Below are 6,587 nucleotides of genomic sequence, written 5' to 3' on the forward strand. Positions count from 1 at the left end.
AAAAAAACAAAAAAAAAAAAAAAAAAGAATTCTGTCCCGTTAGATTTGTGGTCCCCCATAATACCTCGAGAACTTATTCTACCCTGCACCCTCAAAACTCACTGAGTCAACCATCCCAATAACTGCCCTCCTGGAGAGAAGCTAGGTCAGGGACCCTTATCTAACGGGGGTCACAGTCTCACTAATTCAGGAGTGTCAGTGACTAATTCGCTAGTTTCGGAAGAGCGTTTTCCAGAGAATGCCTATGTGAGCTTCTGGAGTTATACCCTCCACACACCTAGTGACCTCCTCAGAGAAGGCCATGTGATCGTCCTCTGCTCTCCAGAAGGGCTGACCTCCAAAATCAATCTCACTTTGGCTCCATTGGCAGAGCAGTCCAGCTTGGGTGCCAAGGAAGTGGCCGTTTGACTGGGGGCAGGGTGTGAAATGGGCAGGAGAGGACATGTAACTGCAGCTGGGCCTAGTGGTGGCATCGGAGTCTGGAAACAGAAAACAGCATGGGGAGGGACTTGTTTTAAAGCCACATCACACAGTCCAAATTAAACAGGCCATTCTCAAGTCCAATTTCCACCTCTGATCCTCTCTCTACTAGTCCTTACCCTGCCTGAGAGCTTCCTCGCTCCACAATGTACCCCACTTCTCCAATGGCTCATAGTATCACCTAGGCTGCTCACGGACACCAAGGACAGATCAAGACCCATTCCTCCTCTTTGATCTTTCCCAGAACTCTCTGGCCACCTCCTCCTTTCCCCAGTTCTGGCGACTTAAGTCTTGCAGCCTTCCTGATGACTTACTTGTCGCTGTGAACAAGTATCTGACAAGGCAGTGAGGGAGGATGTCTCCTGGCTTGCGGTGTGAGAGGTACAGGCCACCGCGGTAGAGAAGGCATGGTAACAGGAGCCGTGGCCTGAAGAGTGTGAGGCTGCTCTCTTCTGTCTCAGTGGATCACGATGCAGTAAGCAGAAAGCAGGTACTCAAGTTTCCTCCCTTTCCCTCTGTTCCAAGTTTGTTTTCTGTTTTTATGTATGTGTATCATATGGTGCCCTTTTGGCATGTGCGTAGGCACAGATGCAAAGGAGTTTATGTGCATGTGTATACATGTTGGCATGTGAGAGACGTTAGGCATCATCCTCCATGACTCTTCCACCTTCTTCACTGAAGCAGGGTCTCTTACTCAAACCCAGGACTCACTGATATGGCTAAGCCCTAACATCCAGTTTGCTCTGAGAAATCCCCATCTCCGCCTTCTGGTGCTGGAATAAGAGGCAAGCTGCCACTCTCACCCAATAGTCTCATGGCTCTCTGGGGATCTGAACACGGGGCCCCGTGCTTGTGTGGGAGGTGTAAGTGTTGTGCCATCTCCCCAACACACTTTTATTCAGTCTGGGGCCCCAGTCCATGGGATGGTGCCACCCACATCGGTGGTAAGTCTTCCCTCCTCAGTTAAACCCTTTGGAAATGTCCACACAGACACGCTCAGAGCTGTGTCTCCTAGGTAATTCTAAATCCACTCAGGTCCACAATAATGAAGACCAACCATTGAAGAAGTCATCATCGATTTGAGCTGGGAACTTCTGTTCTACTCAACAGGGACCGTGGCTCATCTGTCTTGCATACTTTCAGCTTATGTTGTGTAGGGATCTTGTTTGTGTTCCTGGGGAAACTGTGAGCTCCCTGGAGCATAACTGGACCATGTGTGTCTTTTGTTTATGCCAGTGAGTGCCCCTTATGGTTCAGAATTCTTAGGAACTGTTTAAGTTTCTGGAGTGGCACTGAACTGAACAAAATTAGATTAAAGAAAGACAGCAAAACATGACGCCACCAGGCACTGGTTGGGAAAGTGGCTGGTGGCTTCCAGTTTCAGGTGAGTTGTTGTAGGACAGGCCCATGATGGCTGATGAGTTATGCACAGGCCAGTTCCCGTTACAGCAGATATGCAGATAGTGCACTGCGTAGCTCTGGCTTGGGCTGACTACATGCTCAGAGAGGAGGAAGAGGATGCCCGACAGGTTATTTGGATGAAGACTCAACACTGAATCACAAAGTGAGCCAGGCTCCAGATTGGCAAAGCCTTACTCAGCCAGGGGATTTGCTGCTTATTAATCCACACCAAGAAGGGATACAAAACATCCACACTCACCTGCTGGAGATGGACCAAGGAGGGAAGCAAAGCATGTCCACTAGCCTGCTGGTGATGAACCAAGGAGGGTTGAAAAGTATCCACACTCACCTGCTGGTGATGGACCAAGGAGGGATGCAAAGCATCCACACTCACCTACTGGAGATGGACCAGGAACCCAAGACCCTGGAAGCTGCATGACTCTGCAGGCCACAGCAACAGCAATAATGCCTCAGCTCCCAGCTCCAACACCATCTGTCCCCATACCCAAGCAAAAGAAAAAAAAAAAACCACAGGTGTGATGCTCATGCCGGAATTCCCAGCAGTAAAGAGGATGAGGCAGGAAGTTCACAGATTGCCACACAGTGGGACTCTATTCAAAGAAAAGAATTTAAAAGTGAAGTATAAACCTTGTGGTAAAACTTGATGGGGGAGCAGGATAGCTGTGTGTGGGTGTGCACATGTGTGGGTGTGTATGTGTATGCACGTGTGTGTATGTGTGTTCGGAGACCAGGGGTCAGCCTCAAGTGTCACTCCTCAGGAGTCACATGGTGGCTATTCTTGGTTGTCAACTTGACTACATCTGGAGTAAACTAAAACCCAAGCAGCTGGGTACACCCATGAGGGATTTTTTTTCTTAATCAAATCATTTGAAGTGAGAAGGCCCCCTTTGAATCTGGATCTTTTGAGGTGAGAAGATATACCTTCAATCCGGGCCACATATTCTCTGGAAGCCTCTACACAGGACATGGAAGAAAAAACTTGCTTTCATCACCTGCTTGTTCTTGCCCTTGCTAGCAAGTCCATTCCTTCACTGGCATTAGAACCTACTTCAGAATTTTAGCATATATTGAACATCTGAACACCAGCAGAGACATCCAGCCTTGTGAACAGAACAACTCCTGGATTCTTGGACCTTCTGTTGTTAGACAGCCATCGTTGGATTAGCTGGACCACAGCCTTTAAGCCATTCTAATAAATGTGTGTGTGTGTGTGTGTGTGCACTCTATCAATTCTTTTCCTCTAGAGAACATTGACTAACACAAGCCACCCACCCTTTTTGTGACAGGGTCTCTCACCCTGGCCCGGAGTTTGCTAAGTAGCTGGTGAACCCCAAGGACCCACCTGTCTCTGCTTTTCATTGTTAGGCTTACAAACAGGCACCACCATGCTCAGCTTTGTTCCTTTTCCTTTTTCCCATGGATTCTGGACTCAAACTCAGGTCTTCAGGCTTGGAAAGCAAGCTCTCCACCAGCCGAGACATCTCCCAAGCTCCTGGGACAACATCCCTTTGCAAGCTCACTGTGACTTGTAAAAGAACCCTCCTATAGATCAGGCAGAATTGTTGAAGGAGCTCTTGGTGACAGGAAGTACATGGAATGTTCGTGTACTTCCATGAAAAGGTCATGAAAAGGATCATGGAGGTATTTCTAAAGCTCCCTTGATGTTTGCTGTCCCAGTAGGTTCCAGGCAAACTTGAACCCAAACTGCCATGGCCACACAAAGGAGTTCAACCAGCTGTGAGGAAATCTGGGTCCTGGATGTTCCAGAGGCTGTGAGGCAGGGATAGAAGTGACGGCAGGGCTCCTTTCTCCTGCAACCTCTCTTCTAGATGCCTCCATGCCTTCACATACTCTTCCTTCTGTGTGCATGTCCTACAACACAGGGACCAGTGACAACAGCATCACTCAATAATCTCCTCAAAGTCTCCATCTCTACACCTAAGGTACCAGTGTCTCAACTTCAACAAAGGACTCTGGAGAGGGCACAGTTCGGCCCAGAGCACCCAGTCATGTCTTCCTCTGAATATACTGGTAGGGGTTGTCAAAATGCTCCCAATCCCATCAGGATGTCTGGGCTAGTGGAGTTGGACAGCAAAGGGTCCCTAAAGTCCAACAGCCAGGACAGGACCGAGCCCTGAGGAGTCACCAGCCATCACTCAGGAGTCACAGCCCTGGCTGGTCTAGACACCCTCACATTTTCTCTCCCTGTGAAAATACAGAATGACTGGAGAACTTTCTAGAAGAACTGGGGTTCATCTGTACTCTGTTGACATGGAATGAGACTTGTTGGTGAAAGAGTGAGTGGCAACTAAGTGGGTGTGGTGGAACTCAGTACTCAGTGATCCCAGTACTCAGAAGATTGGAGGCAGGAGGCTCAGAAGTTCAAGGTTATCCGTGGCTTCATAGGGGATTCACAGCTGTTCTGAGCTACAGAAGACCCTGCTTGTAAATTTAAAAAATGAAGTCAGAAGCTCAAGGTCAAGGTCATCCTCAGCTACGTGTAAGCTCAAGACCAGCCTGGGCTACGAGAGGCGACAGTGAATGAGAAAGGGGAGGCTCCTCCAACGGCCTGGCCCCTCAGGACCTGATGTTCCCTGGGCTGCTACCAGCCCAGGCACCAGCCCACACTGGAGACAAACAGGAGGAGGGGCTCCCTCCGCTTCATGCTTCCTTCAGATTCTTCACATACCTGCAGCAGCTTCCTGCAGACAGAAATCTGCCTGCCTGTGTTTGCAAACTCAAGAAAACATCAGCATTCTGGCTGTTTCAGATCTGGGAAACTGTCTTCTGGTTCTTTATTATTATTATTATTATTTTTATCATAAAGATGGCACATGAATCCTACTACACAGAGCCAAGTATTTGCTGTTTTTCAAAATAGACAGAGTGGGATGTGTCGTGAGGAAAGAAGAACTGGTACTCAAAAACAAAACAAATTAAAAGACAGACCCGGGGCTGGAGAGATCACTCAGAGGTTAAGAGTGTGCACTGCCCTCGAAGAGGGCCCAGATTCAGCTCCCAGCAACCATATCTGGTAACTCATAACTGCCTGTAACTCCACTAAAGGAAATCCAACATTCTCTTCTGACCTCTGTGGGCACCACACATGCACAAATCCACACACAGAGACCAATGTTGTGAAATAATAGTTTAAGATGTATTGTTATGTTTGTTTATGCTGTGGAATATTTGTCCAGTGATGCAAGGATGTGCTGCAATCTTTTATGTTGCTTTTGTTTAACTCTGTAAAGCTGTTATTCTGCCTGCCTAAAACACCTGATTGGTCTAATAAAGAGCTGAACAGCCAATAGAGTAATAGGGGGGACTGACAGGCAGAGAGAATTAAAGGGAGAAAAAGTCTAGCAAAGGGAGTGAGGAGTGAGAGAAGGAGGAAAGGAAGAAGCCAGGGGCCAGCCACCTAGCCGGTCGTGGAGTAAGAAGGAAAGACATATAGAATAAAGAAAGGTAAAAGCCCAGAGGCAAAAACGCAGTTAAAGAGAAACAGGATAATTTAAGTTAGAAAAACTTGCTATAAATAAGCCAAACTAAGGACATTTGTAAGTAAAAATAAGTCTCCATGTATTTATTTGGGAGCTGGACAGAGGGCCCCCAAAGAGTAAAACAGATACATACCCATTAGAAAAAAGAAATCACCCTCTTGTCAAGGGACTTGAGACTGAGGCAAGTTTGTCTAGAGACCACTGGGACAACAAACATTAAGGGAGCATCAGAAATGCCCCCATGACCTTGGCTGACTCACCAGACCTTACACAAATGAGCATTCCACCCACCTACCTCCCAGAGCTAGGAGAGCAGAGCCAAACTTTAGTTCCGCTCTCTCAGGCCAAGTAGTCTCGTGACCTGCGTTTGTCAGAAGGACAAGGAAGCAAAATGCTAAAAACTGCCCACACCTTTCTCATTCAACCCCCTTCCTCCCACCAGGGGCTTTCCTTTGCAAAGGCGGTGGAGCAGGTATGGAAGGTGACTCCCCAAATCTGGACATGAAGATGCCTTTGCTTCCTGCTAAGAAAACAGCATGATCCATACCCCAGACCTTTACAGCAGGCCACCAGCGTTCTCTATGGGAAGTATGGCAGACTCAGACAGGAGACTGAGCCCAGTAGCTTGATCTAGCTAAGAGGACACACACTCCCCTCAATGTCCAACTACACATGACCTCAGCACAGGTCCAGAATAACTAATCCGTGATTTACTAGAACTTAAAGAGGAGAAATACGGACAAGAGAAAAGATTCGGCCAGGACAGTGTCTGCTGCCCAAGTATGAGGACCTGAGTTCAAACTTCAGTGCCCATGTTTAAAAAAACAGCAGCCAAAAACCAAATATGAGTGAGTACATCCCATGTTCATCTTTTTGGGTCTGGGTTACCTCACTCAGGATAATGTTTTCTATTTCCATCCATTTGCATGCAAAATTCAAGAAGTCATTGTTTTTTACCGCTGAGTAGTACTCTAATATGTATATATTCCACACTTTCTTCATCCATTCACTCACAATTGGTTTTTAGCCATAAATAAAGGACAGTGAGCCTATATATAATTCATGATCCTAGAGAAGCTAAATAAGAAGGTGAACCCAAAGAAAAACATATAGTTATCCTCCTGGATATTGGATATTGGAAGTAGACAAGATTGCTGGGCAAAAATTTGGGAACTGGGGGTGGGG

At 47.2% G+C, this 6,587-nt stretch overlaps 1 long non-coding RNA gene across 1 annotated transcript in view; it reads left to right on the forward strand.

The window, feature by feature from the left end:
• LOC126515582 (uncharacterized) overlaps positions 1–6,154 on the forward strand; it is a 27,668-nt gene extending 21,514 nt beyond the window's left edge. The window contains exon 4 of the long non-coding RNA XR_007595877.1: positions 5,845–6,154. This is a non-coding gene — a long non-coding RNA (uncharacterized lncRNA). The remainder of the gene's footprint in view (positions 1–5,844) is intronic.
• The last annotated feature ends 433 nt before the right edge of the window (positions 6,155–6,587 follow it).

Source organism: Alexandromys fortis, unplaced genomic scaffold (assembly GCF_014885135.2).
Source record: "Alexandromys fortis isolate MF-2015 unplaced genomic scaffold, M_Fortis_MF-2015_v1.1 scaffold_158, whole genome shotgun sequence".
Lineage (NCBI taxonomy): Eukaryota > Metazoa > Chordata > Mammalia > Rodentia > Cricetidae > Alexandromys > Alexandromys fortis.